Raw genomic sequence first — 19,301 nt, 5'->3', positions numbered from 1 at the left:
CACACAGCCCGTTTCAGTTATTGTCCACGGTCCCTTTATGTCTCTCCCCACCCCCTCGCAACGAACATTTGATTACGCATGCGCAGTGCTCTTCCCGGAAATACTCGGTCGGACGGTTAAGTGGTCCTTGGTCAGCTGACAAGGCCCTCCCTAGTAGTGGGCGGGGGCTCCCGTGTCACGTGACGCCCCCGGGGCGCTTCTGTTCTCGCCGTGCCTACAGGAGGGTCTGCGCATGCGCAGAAAACAGCTGTCATCCGCGCACGGAAGAAGCCCAAAAAGCAAAGCAAAGCGGGGAGCGAGTGAGGGGGAGTGCGGCCGCTCCCCCGGCCCTGCGGTGCCGTTACCTTCCCCGTCCAGGTACAGTCCGTGGAGCGGGGCCGGAGAGCACAGACCCCCGCTGGGGGGAGAGGCCGGGCCTGGGGGTGCGGCTGGGGGAGCCCGCAGGGGAGGCCCCGGAGGGGAACAGGCAGGGGCTGGAGCCCGCTGGGGGAGCGCGGTGGCGCAGGGAGCAGCGGGGTTGCCTGGGGAGAGGAGGCCGGTGCACGCAGCACTTAGGCGGGGATGCCTCTGCCACCTGCTCGGGGGAGGGGCCGGGAGCGGGACTGGAGTGTGTGGTCTGTGTGAGACCGGGGCTGTGTTTGTGGTGAAGCAGGGATGAGTGGGGAGCAGGGCACAGCTTGTGTGTATGGGGAGGGGCCGGTGGTGGCTTCCTGTGAGCAGCCCTGGCCCCGCGGAGAGGCGGGCAAGGGGGTGCGTGTGGGTCCCAGCTCCCTATGCCATGTTCACTGGCTACACCCTAAACCACCAGGTGGTACGGTGCTGCACTGGCTTAACAGGACGTGGGGGGATCACACAGGAAACCAGCCCGCTTGCCCCAGCTGTCACGGTGGCTGCTGCCCTTGTGCACGCTGCAGCTGGGCTGGGTGCATCTGTTAGTTCGGCAGCGAAATGGAAGGAAGCGAGGGGCAAATGCAATTCTTGTGGCGCATGTTGAGTTGTTTGGAGTTTGTGTTTACAAACATGCTATTGTATTTTAAAACAAGTGTTTTCATAACATTAATGGGAAAAACAAATCAGACTGCATGTGTGACTTGTCAGGGTGCCTCCCACTTCTTATGTGATTGTACTTCACAGTTGGATATGAGCATGTGTGTAAACCTGGATAAACTACTGTTGGAAAAAATCCCATTTAAAAAAAAAAAAAGTAGTGAAATGAATACAGCAGGTGTATCACTTTGGCCCCAATTCTACAATGACTCAGCATGGGTTGGCCCCCTACTGAAGTTGTGGTGCTACATGTGGACACAGATGTCTGTCCAAATAATATTAATTCCTACCTCTTATGTAGTGGCTTTCTTCTGTAGATTTCAACGTGCTTTACAAATGAAATAAACGTTGTTATTCCCATTATACAGATGGGGAAACAGAGAGCTGAAATGACTTGCCCAAGATCACCCCGCAGGCCAGTGGCTGAGCCAGGAATAGAATCTGGCTCTCCTGAGTGCTAATTGGTTACTCTATCCACTGGGCCATATTGAATCCCTTATAAGATTGAAACCTTCAGGAAGTGTTTTGGATCCTCTATTATGGGAAATATTGTGGATTCTTTTGCTTTGCATTGTGAAATAGTTCTCAATATTTTTATAGAAAAAGATTATTCTTAAAATCAGGCTTGGTAAATGAAACTAGCAGGTGTCAGCTAAACATAATCAGTTAGTTCAATAGTGCATGGCATTAGATTGAGGAGATGCTGTTTTGACTTGAATTGTGACACTTTTTAAAAAGCCATGTAATTTCACAGATTCTTTATGTATGGATTTGAATACAATTTTCTGACTGTCCTATTCTCTCAATCATATTCTTTGGATTTTTTTTTCAAATCGTCCATTTTTCTGTTCTTGCAGTTTCTGTAAACTATAGATGCAGTAGAACAACATATACATTTCTTGTTGTAGTTGATATTTCAGTGAAAGTTAACCAATACAAGACCATAGTTTAGTACTGTCACCTAGGTGTCACTAAGTGGTTAACAGGGGATTGTAGTTCAGAGATAGGATTCCTATTGTCATTGTCAAAAAAAGATGATAAGCAAACTCTCAATAGAATGTAGCAAGGAATTTTCTGTGTAATAACTGCAAAAACTAGAAAGAAAATGGTTAGTGTATTCTGAATTAATTATCATTTTAGGCCCCAGTCCTACAGCTGGCTCTGTGTGGGTCCAGGGATTCACCTATGCAGAGCAAGTTGCAGGATTGGGACCTTAAATTCTACATTATCAATCTACTTGAAAGTCAGAAAATAAAGGTAAAATCCTCCTCTCCTCACTTGTTCAAGTAATCCTATTAGGTTCATTTGGATTACTCACATGAGTGAAATGTGTGGGATTTGATCCCAAATCAGTAAAAGTATCATTGGCTTCAAGGTCTGGTTAAAATTAACATTTTTTTACTTTGAACATTTCTGTTAGGTTGTAATGCATTTGAATGAAGAAAACTGATCTTGTTTCTTTATGTAAGAAAAAATTCTTCCTATTGATTGATTTTCAGTGTTTATATCATTTCAGAGACTGAAGGATCCACCTTCGATGTTCTTAAATAGTTTTAAATTTATAGTTTCTTCCATTATTGCTGCTAATCTTTTAAAAGTAGGGACAGAAATTATCAGATAGTTGACATACCTATAATTTGTAAGCTGATATATTTTATGCAAAGGGATTTGTAGTGATGGGTTAGTGGCTTGTTTTTTTGTTTTGTTTTGTTTTTTTTTTTAAAAAGAGAGAAACAAAATGGCACAGTGACCTTTTTCTTGAATGCATTTTTTACTAAGATATTGAGTATGATGACATACATATTTGTAAAATTATTTCTCTGTCAGTGTCTGTACTTTGGTAACCACCAAATGGTTTCACTGCAACAACGCAACCCCCAAATGTAGACAAACAAAAATGTGATTTGCAAAGTCTATTTTCCCTTGCTTGAAATTGGGGTAAACTGAACTGGTGTGATTCATGGCTACCCTTGTTCCACTTGAATTTGTGCTGGTATAGCTATGCCAGTTGCTGGCCACTGGTGGCTGAACTGTGGCTAATCCCTGGTAATAAAACCTATCCTACATAACCGGGATCTGCTTTTTTGGGATGTCTCCCAGGAAATGATTTTAGCCTAATAATAAAGAATGGTAAAGATTAAGCCATAATCGGGTCAGATTTAGCATACATTGCACTTAATGGGGGTGGGGGGGAAGAGGGAACATTTAGACAGAATGAAGAGATGCTAAAATATGAAATTCTAAGATTTAGCCTTCTAATCATAGATTGCAATGTAAATATTAAAAGAAGAAAACGAGATGGAGTGAGTTAGTTTTTTGGCTTGTGTCTCTGTTTAATACAATATTTTGTTTAAAATTCAGACCCTTAATGACCAGTCAGGTGGGGAGTTGTGTGCCAAACTTAAATGTACAGTTACCACAGTTATGCATTCAAATCAGTAAATTACGCAGGCAAATGCGAATTATTATTTTAGATTGTTTAAAATGTGGCCTCTTTGAACTGGGGCAGCTGCTTAATTATACTGCTTCATGTTTCTTTAATGAATTAATTTTGAAGTCTCTCTTATTTCAAGTTGTCTTCTATTGGGATTTGACTGAATCTGATGGTGAACATATCTTGGTTTTAGCTACATGAGGTGGCTAACTCTATTCAAATGTAGTTTAAATGAAAATGATGTTTGAAAACTGTTTTTAGTTTTGGTTAAAGTATATATGGAACTTTAGAGTAGCTAGCACTTTTTATTATAATTTTCTTACTATTTGATTAAAATCTTTAAAGTTCCTCTCAATGATTGTAGCAAATAAGAATTGTTCTTGGGACAACCATAACACTTTTCCAAAACAAAAATGTATATAGTGTAACAGTGAGGAACTTGTTATTGCTTTTTGGTATTTTTTTTGCTCATTTCATGTCTACAACAAAACAGTAAACAAGTGACAGAAAATAACTGTTTAGTATGCTGTTGCATTTTAAAAAATGCCCCTCCCCCTTCCCTTCCATAGAATCAGAAATTAGCAAGCTTAAATACCGGATATTCTAGAATGAGACCTTAATGAGTTATTCTTGCATATTTCAAACATGTAATAAGGGGATTTTATAAGCAGTTGCATACTGATGGGTCTAAAGTGCAGTATAAAACTGCTGCTTTTTTGGAGCAGCAAATCGTTAAGGAGCTTTGTAGGTTTCTTAGATGGTATTGCATTTAGTTGTACTATCATAGATTTATATATTAATCTAGGCCTTATTTCATTGATTAAAAGGTGTGAAATTATAAATGCTAAATAAGGTCCTGATGCTGCATGCTTAAATACTTGAGTAGCCCCAATGACTTCAAAGGAACTTCTCATGTACTTAAAGATAAGAGCATGGATAAGTTTTGCAGGACTTGAGTCTAACTTTGGATAAAAATAAAGAAGCATTCTCAGGTTAAAATAATATTTAAAGCAGATTTTCCTATCAATAATTTAAGATATTAAAATATGAGAGAGTTTCAATTTTAAATGTATTAAGGTTAAAACAACTGCATAATGCAAAAAGTAGAAAGTGAAAGTAAATTTACTTTTATCTGTAGTTCTCATCAGTTTCACTTTCTGGTTCTGAAACATTGGCAGAATGCTACAATTGCAAACCTTAGGCAGGATTATTTAAATCCAAAAACAACTTAAAAAAAGAAAAGAAAAGAAAATGAAGTGTAAAAATACAATTAGGAAGGCCAAAAAAGAATTTGAGGAACAGTTAGCCAAAGACTCAAAAAATAATAGCAATTTTTTTTTTTTTTAGTATATCAGAAACAGGAAGCCTGCTAACCAACCAGTGGGGTCACTGGACAATCGAGATGCTAAAGGAGCACTCAAGGACAATAAGGCTATTGTGGCAAAAGTAAATGAATTCTTTGCATGGGTCTTCACGGTTGAGGATGTGAAGGAGAATCCCAAACCTAAACTAGTCTTTTTAGGTGACAAATCTGAGGAACTCTCCCAGATTGCGGTGTCATTAAAGGAGGTTTTGGAACAAATTGATAAACTAAATAGTAATAAGTCACCAGGACCAGATGGCATTCACCCAAGAGTTCTGAAGGAACTCAAATGTGAAATTGCGGCGCTACTAAATGTAGTCTGTAAGCATTTAAATCAGCTTCTGTACCAACTGACTGGAAGATAGCTAATAGGATGCCAATTTTTAAAAAGGGCTCCAAATAGGCTTGCCAATTTTGGCTGGACATATTTCTGGAGATTTGATCATATGACATAATCTTTAATTAAAGATTAATTTTTAATTCCTGGAGACTCCAGGCCATTCCTGGGGGTTTGGCAACCCTAGCTCCAGAGGTGATCCTAGCAATTACAGGCCGGTAAGCCTGACTTCAGTGCCGGGCAAACTGATTGAAACTATAGTAAAGAACAAAATTGTTAGACAAATAGATTAACATAATTTGTTGGGGAGGAGTCAACATGGCTTTTGTAAAGGGAAATCATGCCTTCCCCATCTACTAGAATTCTTTGAGGTGGTCAACAAGCATGTGGACAAGGGGGATCCAGTGGATATAGTGCACTTAGATTTTCAGACAGCCTTTGACAAGGTCTCTCACCAAATGCTCTTAAGCAAAGTAAACTGTCATGGGATACGAGAGAAGGTCCTCTTATGGATTGGTAACTGGTTAAAAGGTAGGAATAAATGGTCAGTTTTCAGAATGAAGAGAGGTAAATAGTGGTGTCCCCTGGGGCCTGTACTGTGCCCAGTCCTATTCAACATATTCATAAATGATCTGGAAAAAGGGGTAAACAGTGAGGTGGCAAAACTTGCAGATGATACAAAACTACTCAAGATAGTTAAGTCCCAGACAGACTGCGAAGAGCTACAAAAGGATCTCTCAAAACTGGGTAACAAAATGGCAGATGAAAGTCACTGTTGATAAATGCAAAATAATGCACATTGGAAAACATAATCCCAACTATACATGTAACATGATGGGCTCTAAATTAGCTGTTACCACTCAAGAAAGAAATCTTGGCGTCATTTTGGATAGTTCTCTGAAAACATCCAATCAATGTGCAACAGGAGTCAAAAAAGCAAACAGAATGTTGGGAATCATTAAGAAAGGGATAGATAATAAGACAAAAATATCATATTGCCTCTATATAAATCCATTGTATGGATTTACATGTATAAATCCATACAATGGATTTATATAGAGGCAATCCATCCATCTTAAATACTGTGTGCGGATATGGTCCCCTATCTCACAAAAGATAGATTGGAATTGGAAAAGTTTCAGAAAAGGGCAACATAAATGATTAGGTGTATTGGATGGTTTCCGTATGAGGAGAGTTCAATAAGACTGGGACTTTTCAGCTTGGAAAAGAGATGACTAAGGGGGGATATGATAGAGGTCTATAAAATCATGACTGATGTGGAAAAAGTAGATAAGGAAGTGTTATTTACTCCTTCTCATATCACAAGAACCAAATGAAATCAATAGGCAGCAGATTTAAAACAAACAAAAGGAAGTATTTTTTCATACAACGCACAGTCAACCTGTGGAACTCCTTGCCAGGGGATGTTGTGAAGGCCAAGACTATAATAAGGTTAAAAAAAGAACTAGATAAGTTCATGGAGGATAGATCCATGACTGGCTATTAGCCAGGATGGGCAGGGATGGTGTCCCTAGCCTCTGTTTTCCAGAAGCTGGGAATGGGTGACAGGGCATGGATCACTTGATTGCCTGTTCTGTTCATTCCCTCTGGGGCACCTGGCATTGGCCACTGTCAGAAGACAGGATACTGAGCTAGGTGGACCTTTGGTCTGACCCAATATGGCCGTTTTTATGTAAAAAGAAAAAAACTCATTTCTGCCAGTAAAAAGTGAAATCCCGTTCCCATCAGGCAAAATGTCAGTATGGCTAGGATTTCACCCAAAGTTTTTTTGGAAATCTAGTTTTCTATTAAAACTTAAAACGTGAGCCTAAGGCTTGATAGTGTCCCTTTTAAAAGAACCTAGATAATTATTGCAAAAGCACCTGCAGAGAAGGAAAGTAACGAGACTGACATTATTGTGGGTGGTGAGGTTCAGTTAATTTTCACCATTTATTTCCTTCATGTAGAAGTGACCTTACAGTGTACTCAAAATTACAAATATATTTGATACGTTGGAACCAGATAAATTGTTTATACCAGTGTAGTGGTTAAGAAGAAGACATTTTATTATGAATTAGAAATTGGGCGGAAATATTGGGAATAAAGCAACAGAAATGAAAGTATGATTAAGGAACAGTCAGATATTTTGTAAAGGGGGGAGGATGGAGTGGCAAAACCAGGAGGTTTATGACAAATGACAAGAGATTTCCTTTTTAACAATTCCTTTACTCTGTTTTCTGCAATTACAGCTCTGCTAATAGCTATTATTAAGGTTTTTTAATGTTTTTCCTGTAACTCTGTGTTCTTTGTTTCTTGTAATTTAGACAAACGTTAACCTTTTGGGCTGAAACTTTCTAGCTTGGTCTCAGGCTGATTACTTTTGATTAAACATTTAGAAAAAAAAGTTTCTACTTTTGAGAGTAGGTCAGTGAAAAACAGATAACATATATATATTTTGTTAAATCTTTTTTTATAACAGGTCTAGTGTCCCAGGGATTTTGCGTATGGATTTGAAATTTTGGCAGGGTGATATTTACGAGTTCGGAAGCTCCTTTTGCTGTCCCCGTGAAAATCCCTCTATGTTTGACTGAGTTATGAACCATGGGAACTTGTTAAATGCATGCCTGCTCCTGGGCCACACTGAGCCTCACATATCCCTTCTAAATTGCTATATGGAGCTATAGCTTCAAACCCAACACAGGCAAAATGAATGTAGTTGGTTCTTTTCCCCCATCAAGATGCCTGTTGGTTTGGGGGAAGGAACACTGGGCTGGGAATCAGGAGTCTTTTTTTGGTCTTGCCTCTTCCATTGATTAGAATAATAATAATTTGTGCTTCTCAACTCCTATTATTGCACAAGACTTTATATCTCTTCCCTAGGAGGGAGGCGCATATAATTCCTCCCCTTTTACAGGAGGAATAACCAAGGACTAGAGAGGTTGCACGTGTCCCTTCTAGCAGAATTGGGAATAGAACCCAGATCTCTAATATGGTGGACCGAAGTCATCTCCTCTAAACTACACTATCTTTCAGCAAGAATATGCCAAATCTGTGTGCTTGGCTATGCTGCAAAATGGGGCCCTTTTTTCATAGAAAATGCTTTGAGACCCACCGAGAATTAGCAGTATGTATAGAACCCAGAATTTCTAATTCTCAATCCTCTGCTTTAATCACTCATTTCCCAGAGACAGGAATTCTGCTATCTAACTTTCTAAGTATTGTCTAGCAAAGACCTGCATATGATGGAATTATTTTCTCCATTCCCCCTCCCCCCCCAAGTCCATTTAAAAACTGTTAAAAGCATATTAGGGTGTAAAATGAAGGTGTCAAAATTTAGGAAGTGTCAGTATTAAGCTATACCACGCAACCCTAATTCTGCTCCTTTGTGTGTATGTATTATGACACAATTTTTAACTTTAACTATGATCATGTATAATTGTTTTCCCACTTCTTTGTTCAGTGCACGGGATGAACAGTGAGTGAGGCAGGGACTGAAGGAAGAGAAAGGAGAGCTTTGTGGTCAAGATGCTGGCCTGGGACCTGTGATAACTGGTCTCTGGCTCTGCCATAAATTTCCTACACGATAAACCAAAACTTTTGGACGTGATCACTAATGTGATTCTCTTTTATTGGGTGCCCTATTTAAGACACCAGGGATTGATGTTTTTTCAAAAGTTCTCAAGACTCTCAATTCCAGTTGAAGTCAGTGGGACCTGTGAGGTGATCACCTCCGAAAAAATCAAGAATTAAGTTCAGCATTCAGTTACTGAATGTGATGTCCCCTTAGGTGCAGCCTGAACTGCTGTATCCCCTTAGCTCTCCAGCCTAGGATTTTACACTGCTTTGCTAGTGAACAGCAAACCCCTCCAGGCTCTGCTCACTCACAGCCACCAACATGCAAAGTCACTCCCAGATGAATATATGAATGCTATGCCCAGCCATCCATGAATAGATACAGGGTGATAGCCGCCTATCCGTCAGTCCCAGCCTGGCCTCCAGAAATGTGCATCTTGTATTGTTCAATAGCCCACTGGACCATACAAGATCATGAGTTAGTCCCTCATTCCAACAAATATGCACCAGCCCTGTTGGCCTGAGTAGAGATTTTCCAAACACTTCAAACAAACACACTGGTTTAGATAAAACAGTAAAAACAAGTTTATTCACTAGAGAACGATAGATAGATAGATTTTAAGTGATAAGGAATAAAAGTCAGTGTTGGTTACAAAAGAAATAACAAGATAAACACGCAAGCTAATTGCTAAACTTTACCAAGACTAATATGTTTAAAAACCAAAAGGTTTCTCTCACCCAAAAGCTTGCAACAGTCTGTACTGCTGAGGAAAAACCGCCAAGCCAGGACCACTTTCCCCAGTTCAATGGTGTCTTACAAGCAATCTTGTTGCTATGTAGAGAGGGAGGAGAAGAGGTGATGAGGAGGTCACTGCCTCTCCTTTTTATACTCTGATCCTTTGTACTGGAAAAGTCTTTGCTGGGTCATGGGATCAGGCAGTTCCATGGTGTATGTGAACTGCCAACTGTCCTTCAGGTGAATTGTAAATTTCTTGTTGACAACTCCCTTGCTGGTGAATCTCCGATTAAGCAGGTAGTGGCTGTTTAGCACTTAGCTGGTGTGCCACTATCCCTTTGTCTTTGAGAAAATAGTTTGAGGGCATTACCTAAAATTACAACGTATTTCAGTAACAAACTTATAACAAGATCTCACAATTTTACATGCAGTGATGTTACACACATTTCATCAGGATAATAATATTCAGCAAATTTAAGTTTTCAAATGATGCCTCACAAGGCATACTTAGTACACAATATATCATAACCATATAAAAGTGGGGTACATGGGTGTACAGGGTTGTCTCAGTGAGCTATCCCAAATAGGTGGTCACTTACAAGTTTTGGCCTTAATCTCCCTGTGCCTGGGCCCCTCACCTGTAAAATATGGTATTAATTCTCTAAAGAAGTATTGTGAAGATAAATTCATAACTGTTCGTGAGGCACTCGTATGTACAATGTAGTGGTGAGCGTTTTATAGAAAAGCTCATGAAGACATTCTTGAAAAATTCCTTATTCAGTAAAAGGTTTAGATGGTGTGCAGTAAATAAGATGAGTCACCTTTTGAATGAAGAGGATAAAAAGAAATACTGAGCAGCTGCCTCACTGAACATTGCCCATCCTATGTGGTGACTGAAGTAAGTGTCTGAGCAGGGGAAAAAACATCATGTAGTCATATAAGAGAAGACTGTATCCTGATGCATACATACAAACAGGCAGAATTAAGGTTGCGTGTGCTACCTGGATTCTGGCCTTTCCGAACTTTTGAATGCTTCACTCTGCAACCTTAAGAATGCTTTTTAATATATTTTTTTGGTGAGGAATTAATACTTATTTTGTTTTTCCCTTTCAATAGGATTTGAAAAAATCCATTCACAATTGGCGAGTAGGCAACTTTTTCCTTAATGATGTGTGGGGAGTAGAGTGTTTGCCAGCACTTAAAAAATGTATCCAGTACCTACTAACTACAGGTGGATACAAAAGACAAAGTATACATGTGTATGGAGTGTCTTTCCATCGACGATGCTCAGGGCAGTGCCCTGGTGAAAAGGCCAGTCTCTGGGAGAACCATCACGGAAGTGACTTAGCAGAAATAAGACAGCAGTAATCAGCAAGAGCAAAACTTTTTCCGCATAAATTCAAGACAAACAACTAAAATTCTCCAATTTGGGGTTCACTCATCACTGGATCTAGAATCTTGTCTTCTTATAGGCATTCTTTTCTACATGGCTCACAAGCAGTCATTCTTATAGCTAGGGTTACCATACGTCCGGTTTTTCCCGGACATGTCCGGCTTTTCAGCAATCAAACCCCCGTCCGGGGGGAATTGCCGAAAAGCCACACATGTCCGGGAAAATGGCCGGCACTTCCTCTCCCCCTGCAGCTCTGCTCCACTCCTCCTCTCTCAGATTTACAGAGCCAAGCTGCCCGAGCCAGCGCTACTGGCTTCGGGCAGCCCGCCCCTGCCTCCGGACCCCGAGCCCCCAGCCAGGCACTTCTCCTACCCGGCTCCAGCTGAGCTGCTCCCACGGTGCAAGGTCCGGAGGCAGGGGGGGGCTGCCCGAAGCCGGTAACGCTGGCTCGGGCAGCTCGGCTCTGTAAGTCTCAGGGGGAGGAGCCGAGCAGCTCAGTTGGAGCCGGGGAAGGGACGTGCCCAGCCAGCTCTGGGTCCTGAGGCAGGGGGGGGCTGCCCGAAGCCAGCAGCTCGGCTCTTACATTCTGAGAGGGGAGGAGCAGCTCAGCTGGAGCCCAGGTAGGAGAAGTGGGGTCCGGAGGCAGGGTTGGGGGATGCTGAGCGGGCCGGGGGGGCCGGGGGGTGCGCGGCCGGGGGCCGGGCCGGGGGGTGCTGAGCGGGCCGGGGGGCCGGCAGGGCTGGGGGGTGCTGAGCAGGCCGGGGGATGCTTGGCCGGGGGTCCGGGGGCTGGCGGGGCCAGGGGGTGCTCGGCCGGGGGCCGGCCCAGGCTGGAAACGCCGGGGGGGGGCAGCCTGGGCCGCTCCTCCTCCCCCCACACCCCCCCTTACCTGCTTCAGGCTTCCCGCGAATCAAATGTTCGCGGGAAGCAGGGGAGGGGGCGGAGTTGGGGCGGGGACTTTGAGGAAGGGGCGGAGTTGGGGCGTTGGCGTGGGCGGGGCTGGGGGTGGGGCCGGGGTCCGGTGGAGTGTCCTCCTTTTGGAGGCTCGAAATATGGTAACCCTATTATAGCTCCTTATCAAGTCAGATGTAGGAGGGGAGAAGAGAGGAAAGCCAGAGATGCTGACCTTTTCCTTACTGAGAACTAGTGTTGCTTCTGCATCCCGTCACAACTAATGTCTGGCTACGTGATTCTGATAGAGTTAGAGGGGGTAGAGTGAAAAACCTATCTGCTAGAAGGGAGAAGGTGTTTTCTGCTTCTTCTCCCTCCTCTTGGGGGCTGCAAAGGGGATTGGTAAAGAAGATTACTGCTATTCTACCCCAGAGCCTCCCATCAGAGGTGTCTACTTTCTAATGTGCTGGGGGGGGGAAGGGGTGTGCTCTGCCCCAGGTCCTGCCCTCACTCCACCCCTTCCTCCAAGGTCTCAAGAACCATAGTAAAAAATAAAAGGAATACTGAAGAATGTTTCTTATGAAAGTAGGGAATTGCTAGCATTAACTTGGGGGTAGGTGCTGTGTGTGCTTTCTGAACTCAGCTTTGCTAACACACCCAAGTCCCGCTTTTCAATGAGTTCTCCAGCAGAGGCGGTCAATCATGACAATTCTGCACTGGCTCTGAGACATAATCAAAATTGCCTAAATAAGACATAGCCCAGATCTGCAGAAGTTTATGTGATTAATGCATTAAACCAGTGCAGAACTTAGCTTATTCTTTTGGTTTGTCATTCAGCAGCTCCATATGTTCAATGCAAGTAGCATACTATGATGTTTGTAACGACTTTCCTTCTGTAAAGTCCATCCAGCTCTCATAATAAAGGGCAGTCTCCGCTGGTTTTGCCATTTTCTCTTTCGTCTGACAGTTTTCTCCCATATTGGACAGGAAAAAAATTGATGCCATATAAATGGTTCCACAGGAACAGTTGTTTGATCGTCCAAAAATAGAGGAAAATCACCTTGCGTGCAATCTATTATTGCAGTAGGTTCTCCAGGCTGAAGTTTTTCCTATTTCAACTTTTCGCAAAAATCAACTCTTCTGAACTTTTGCTAACCTGAATGAGCCACAACAGATAGCTAAATTAAAATAAAAATGCTCTTACTTCAGTATTATAGTGCACTCTTCTGACAATGGTTGTAATGGAAACGGTAGGGTTTTTTTGGAGCACAAAAAACAATTTTCATATCAAATATAACATTTGGTACATTTTTCATTCATGGTGTGGATAAAATATTTGCTGTAATAAACACTTTCTAGTGTTCTGGGTGCTCTGATTTTGTACAGAGAAAACAATGAAGCATTTCTTGCTATTGAGCTTTGGTATCTGGTAACATGATCTGATTTGCAGAAATGAGTTGTAGAGAAATGTCAGAAGATTAAGGTTCTGGTTTTGGTGAGGAATTTCTTTAAATAAGAAATTTAAATGAAAAATAATTTTTTAAAATCCAATTTTTATCCACATTATTTGCTCTAGCCTTCGCTGCAATTAACTGCTACAGAATTGACATACTTCTGTCTCGAGTTAAAATCACTCTAACTTAAATACTAATTTCAGGAAAAAGAGAAAAAAAATCATTGTGTTGAAATGGATCAATATTATAGAATGTCATCCTTCACCCTCTCCCAACTTTCTGGATAATAGTCTTCCTAAAACAAAACTTCTACCCTGGGATGAGATGCAGCATGAACATTTTTCTATATAGGAAAAAGTATCAAAGGAGTTTCAAAGTTATGGTATTTGGAAAATTTACCTGAAATTCAGTTTTGAAAATTTTTAATTTGTTTAGGCTCATCCTATCTCCAAAACAGCATGGCTTACAAACTCCAATTTAATTTTGTTTTGGCCTTTCTGAGAGGTGCTATTTAGTAATTGGGAAAAGTGGAGAGGGCTATCTGGTCATTGTACTTACCATTGATAACACGGTTCTACAATTTTTGAGAAGTCGTCTGCTTCAGAGATAAAATGTGCTATTTATTATGTAGTTTGATGTGCTGAACTCAAATATGACAATTAAAACAACTGGCTACTGTTTCTAAGATATTTAAGTTTTTACACTTTATGTCTATGTATATTGTGTAGATAGTAGAGTTTTAATCATAAATTGTAAACCTAGGTCTTTTCATGTGTTCATAGTTGCTTTACATGATAATATTTCACCTGTCCTGTTTATGTAACACTTTAAAAATCAGCAAAAGGGTTATATAAATAAAATTTACTATGAAACAAAAGGCAAAAAACTATTATGTACATAGTTTAGTCCTATTCAGTGTCTACTCGGTGCTTCTTGGCTTGTCTCTTGTATTCATTAAATGGAGCATCTCTTGTCACTGTCCAGCAATAGTCTGCAAGCACCGATGGGCTCCATTTGCCCTGATAGCGTTTCTCCATTGTTGCAATGTCCTGGTGAAATCGCTCACCGTGCTCGTCGCTCACTGCTCCGCAGTTCGGTGGAAAAAAATCTAGATGAGAGTGGAAAAAATGTATCTTTAGTGACATGTTGCAACCAAGGCTTTTGTATGCCTTGAAGAGGTTTTCCACCAACAACCTGTTGTTGTCTGCCTTGTTGTTTCCGAGACAATTTATTGCCACTAACTGGAAGGCTTTCCATGCCGTCTTTTCCTTGCCACGCAGTGCATGGTCAAATGCATCATCTCGAAGAAGTTCACGAATCTGAGGACCAACAAAGACACCTTCCTTTATCTTAGCTTCACTTAACCTTGGAAATTTTCCACGGAGGTACTTGAAAGCTGCTTGTGTTTTGTCAATGGCCTTGACAAAGTTCTTCATCAGACCCAGCTTGATGTGTAAGGGCAGTAACAAAATCTTCCTTGATTCAACAAGTGGTGGATGCTGAACACTTTTCCTCCCAGGCCCCAATGACTGTCGGAGTGGCCAATCTTTCTTGATGTAGTGGGAATCTCTTGCACGACTATCCCATTCGCAGAGAAAACAGCAGTACTTTGTGTATCCAGTCTGCAGACCAAGCAAGAGCGCAACAACCTTCAAATCGCCACAAAGCTGCCACTGATGTTGGTCATAGTTTATGCACCTCAAAAGTTGTTTCATGTTGTCATAGGTTTCCTTCATATGGACTGCATGACCAACTGGAATTGATGGCAAAACATTGCCATTATGCAGTGAAACAGCTTTAAGACTCGTCTTCGATGAATCAATGAACAGTCTCCACTCATCTGGATCGTGAACGATGTTGAGGGCTGCCATCACACCATCGATGTTGATGCAGGCTACAAGATCACCTTCCATGAAGAAGAATGGGACAAGATCCTTTTGACAGTCACAGAACATGGAAACCCTAACATCACGTGCCAGGAGATTCCACTGCTGTAGTCTGGAGCCCAACAGCTCTGCCTTACTCTTGGGTAGTTCCAAATCCCTGACAAGGTCATTCAGTTCACCTTGTGTTATGAGGTGTGGTTCAGAGAAGGAGGATGGGAGAAAATGTGGGTCCTGTGACATTGATGGTTCAGGACCAGAAGTTTCATCCTCTTCCTCGTCTGACTCAAGTGAGAATGATTCTGGTGCATCAGGAACTGTCAGTCCTTCTCCGTGGGGTACTGGGCGTATAGCTGATGGAACGTTTGGATAATGCACAGTCCACTTTTTCTTCTTTGACACACCTTTCCCAACTGGAGGCACCATGCAGAAGTAACAATTGCTTGTATGGTCTGTTGGCTCTCTCCAAATCATTGGCACTGCAAAAGGCATAGATTTCCTTTTCCTGTTCAACCACTGGCGAAGATTTGTTGCACAAGTGTTGCAGCATATGTGTGGGGCCCACCTCTTGTCCTGATCTCCAATTTTGCAGCCAAAAGAAAGGCAATAGGCTTCCTTAACCATAGTGGTTATACTGCGCTTTTGTGATGCAAAAGTCACTTCACCACAAACATAGCAGAAGTTATCTGCACTGTTCACACAAGTCCGAGGCATCTCTGCTCACTTTGGCTAAACAGAAATGTGTCCCTTTGCAAAATCAAACCCTGACAAATAAGAGAGCACGACACTGTATGATTTCTAGAGCTGATATAGGGCAATTTGTTCAGCAGAGTGATGTAAGCTTCGTTATGATTGCATCATCCATGACTTCTAGGAATAACATGATGCAATTCATATCATCTATGATGCAATACCAGCTTCCGATTGCATCATTCATTGTTTTGCCTAAAAAGCAAGTACTGTCATAGATTTATTCATAGATCCAGTCAAAGATGTATTTTAGTCATTTCTGGTTTAAATTGAGATCCCTTCCCTTTATAACTCACTTATCCTCTGCCATTCCCAAGTCAAGGGTCGTATATACTGACCCAATAGCATATCTTGAAAAGTAGAGCCAATCAACAATTTTAAGCATCATTTTTGTTCTCAGTGACCCAGAATTAGTGAAGTTTGACTACATTTATTTCAGAAGCATTTTGGCTGTAGAGCAGTGTAACAGGTCCTGAAAGGAAGTACTGCAGATGCTGAACCCAGTTGGATCTGCTGGGTAAGCACAGTGGGTACTGTAGCTTACAACTCGTAAGAGTGGGAGGATTGTATGATTCCATTCCAGAAGGCCTGGTACCTCAGGGGGTGTATTCAGAGACCATGAGAAGGGTCAGAGGTTTACCTAGCACTGTAACTATGACAGGGTTCACAGGATCTTCTGTAGTACCAACCACAGGGACCTTGGGTGGAGATAAGGCCGTTCCCTTTTTTCCCCCACCTACCACAGATTCCCGTGGATTTTCTTATGCCTAATCTATTTGAGTTTGATGGTAGATTTGCGTTATAGCATCTGTTTGTGGAAATTTTTTTCTCTTGGTTACTGTAATATCTGGCTGTAAAGAAAGTATATTAGAACCTTAGAAAATCCTACACCCCAACATGTTGGAATTTATCATGCCTTGTGGGAGAAATATATTATAAAGTTGTGCTCCTTTTAATTAGTAGTAATGGAGAAAAGTCACTTTGTGGAGAGGAAAGCCATGTCATTAAGGAGGAACACAGTTATTTTTTTTATATTAATTCTGCTGGAAAGCTTTCAGTTTTATTTTTACCCTATTACTTTATTACATCAATCAGCTGATATACTAGATTTTTTTTGAAGGTGTGGGAAACTCACAATAACTCCAGATTGTCCACTAAATAAATAAATAAATAAGGCCCAATTTGGAAATACTGTGTGTGGGGGGGTAGAGTATCAGGGGGTAGCCGTGTTAGTCTGTATCTACAAAAACAACAAGGAGTCTGGTGGCACCTTAAAGACTAACAGATTTATTTGGGCATGAGCTTTCGTGAGTAAAAACCTCACTTCTCACTAAATCTGTTAGTCTTTAAGGTGCCACCAGACTCCTTGTTGTTTTTGTGGGGGGGGGGGGGGAAAGTTTACATAACGTTGGCCTTGTCAAAAAAGATCAAGTGCCAAAAGTAAAAAGTGTTTCAGAGATGTACAGTCTGGTCACAACAAGGAAACAACATTTCTGAAAAATGTGCTGTTGATGGCAATATAGTTTGAACACCCATGTTCTTTCATATAGTGTTAGCCACATCTTCATAGCAAGTTTCTTATGGCCATCTCCGCACCCATTTATGGTTGTGTAACATCCAAATGATAGATACAGCTATTTCTTACACAGAAAAGTTAGCAGTAGGGAAGTATTTTATTTGTCTTTTGATGCAGGTTAGCAGCCGGAAACAAGGAAAGGAAGATAGCACCTTGTGACCTGCCAGCTTCCCATGTACCACTTAGAGTTAGAAGACTAATGTGACTGAAAGATACTGATGTACTCAACCAGCTTGATATATCGGATCTATCATTTAGTGGTATTTCATTTGTAAGAATAAAACATACAGGAGGATTGCCAGAAAGACTGTCGTGTTAATGTCTAATAAATATAAGGCCTTGGCTACACTTACCCGCTAGTTCGACGGCTGGAAATCGAACTTCTGGGTTCGACTTATCGCGTCTAGTCTGGACGCGATAAGTCGAACCCGGAAGTGCTCGCCGTCGACTGCGGTACTCCAGCTCGCCGAGAGGAGTACCGCGGAGTCGACGGGGGAGCCTGCCTGCCGCGTGTGGACCAAGGTAAGTTCGAACTAATTCGAACTAAGGTACTTCGAACTTCAGCTACGTTATTCACGTAGCTGAAATTGCGTACCTTAGTTCGAATTAGGGGGGTAGTGTAGACCAAGCCTAATATAATCATATTTTTAATAGGGCTGTCAAACAATTAAAAATAATTGCAATTAACCGTGGGATTAAAAAATTAATCACAATTGCAATTTTAATCGCACTGTTAAACAATAATAGAATACCAATTTAAATTTATTATTAATATTTTTGTAATTTTTTTTACATTTTCAAATATGTTTATTTCAGTTGCAACACAGACATAAAGTTGAGAGTGCTCACTTTATATTATTTTGATTACAAATATTTGCACTGTTAAAAAGTGCAATCTACAAGCCCAAGCGTAAAGGGGTATACAAATGTTTAGCATATCTGGCATATAAATACCTTGCAACCTGGCTACAACCGTGCCATGTGAATGTCTGTTCTCACTTTCAGGTGACATTGTAAATAAGAAGAGGGCAGCATTATCTCCCGTAAATGTAAACAAACTTGTTTGTCTGAGTGATTGGCTGAACAAGAAGTAGGACTGAGTGGACATGTGGGCTCTACAGTTTTACCTTGTTTTGTGTTTGAGTGCAGTTACGTTAAAAAAAAATTTCATGATAAAAAACTTTGCACTACAGCAGGGGATCTCAACCTTTTTTCTTGCTGAGGCCCCCCTCAACATGCTATAAAAACACCTGGGCCCAGTGTTGGGGACAACCCTTGGGCATAGGCGTAGTTTTACTTCCTTTCCTGGGGGGGGGGGGGGGGGGGCAAGGGCTGGCGGGGCTCGAGCCAGCTCTGCCCAGCAGGGTCCAGGGAGGGAGTGCCACCTGCACCCCCGACTCACTCAGGAGGCCACTCAGTTGTCTGGGTTGTGGGGGGGACACAGCCAAAAATATAATTCAAAGCGGGGACTCAGTTACGAAGTTTGAAAACTGCTCAGGGTGCAGGGAAGGGGTTAGCTAGGGGCTGTGTGCAGGCAGGGTGTAGCTCAGGGTGCAGGGAGTAGGTAGCTAGGGGCTGTGTGCAGGGATGGGGGGGAGGTAGGGGCTGTGTGCAGGCGGGGGGAGACTCCCAGTGCGGCTTTCAGCTTCAGTGTGTGTGTGGGTGGGTGGGTCTGGGGTTCTTGGCTTCAGCCCCCTGCTGCTCCTGGCTTGGAGGGGTGGGGGCAGCGATGGCTTCAGCCCCATGCTGCTCTCGGCTTCAGTGCTGGGGCTTAAGGCACCAGGTTTCAGCCCTGGGGCTCCACGGCCCCCCTGAAAGGGCTTGTTGACTCCCAGGGAGCCGCGGACCCCTGGTTGAGAACCGC

At 42.1% G+C, this 19,301-nt stretch overlaps 1 protein-coding gene across 6 annotated transcripts in view; it reads left to right on the top strand.

The window, feature by feature from the left end:
* Positions 1–232: 232 nt before the first annotated feature.
* The window catches only part of KDM4C (lysine demethylase 4C), a 422,176-nt gene continuing 403,107 nt past the window's right edge, over positions 233–19,301 (top strand). For 5 of the 6 annotated variants that reach the window (XM_034773514.1, XM_034773513.1, XM_034773516.1 and 2 more), the window contains exon 1: positions 233–357. The gene's annotated coding sequence lies outside the window, so the exon portion shown is untranslated. The remainder of the gene's footprint in view (positions 358–19,301) is intronic. The other variant, XM_034773515.1, reaches the window with a different exon arrangement.

This window comes from Trachemys scripta, chromosome 6, assembly GCF_013100865.1.
Source record: "Trachemys scripta elegans isolate TJP31775 chromosome 6, CAS_Tse_1.0, whole genome shotgun sequence".
Lineage (NCBI taxonomy): Eukaryota > Metazoa > Chordata > Testudines > Emydidae > Trachemys > Trachemys scripta.
Note: the sequence above shows the minus strand (reverse complement) of the source record. Positions and strands in the feature narration are given on the sequence as shown.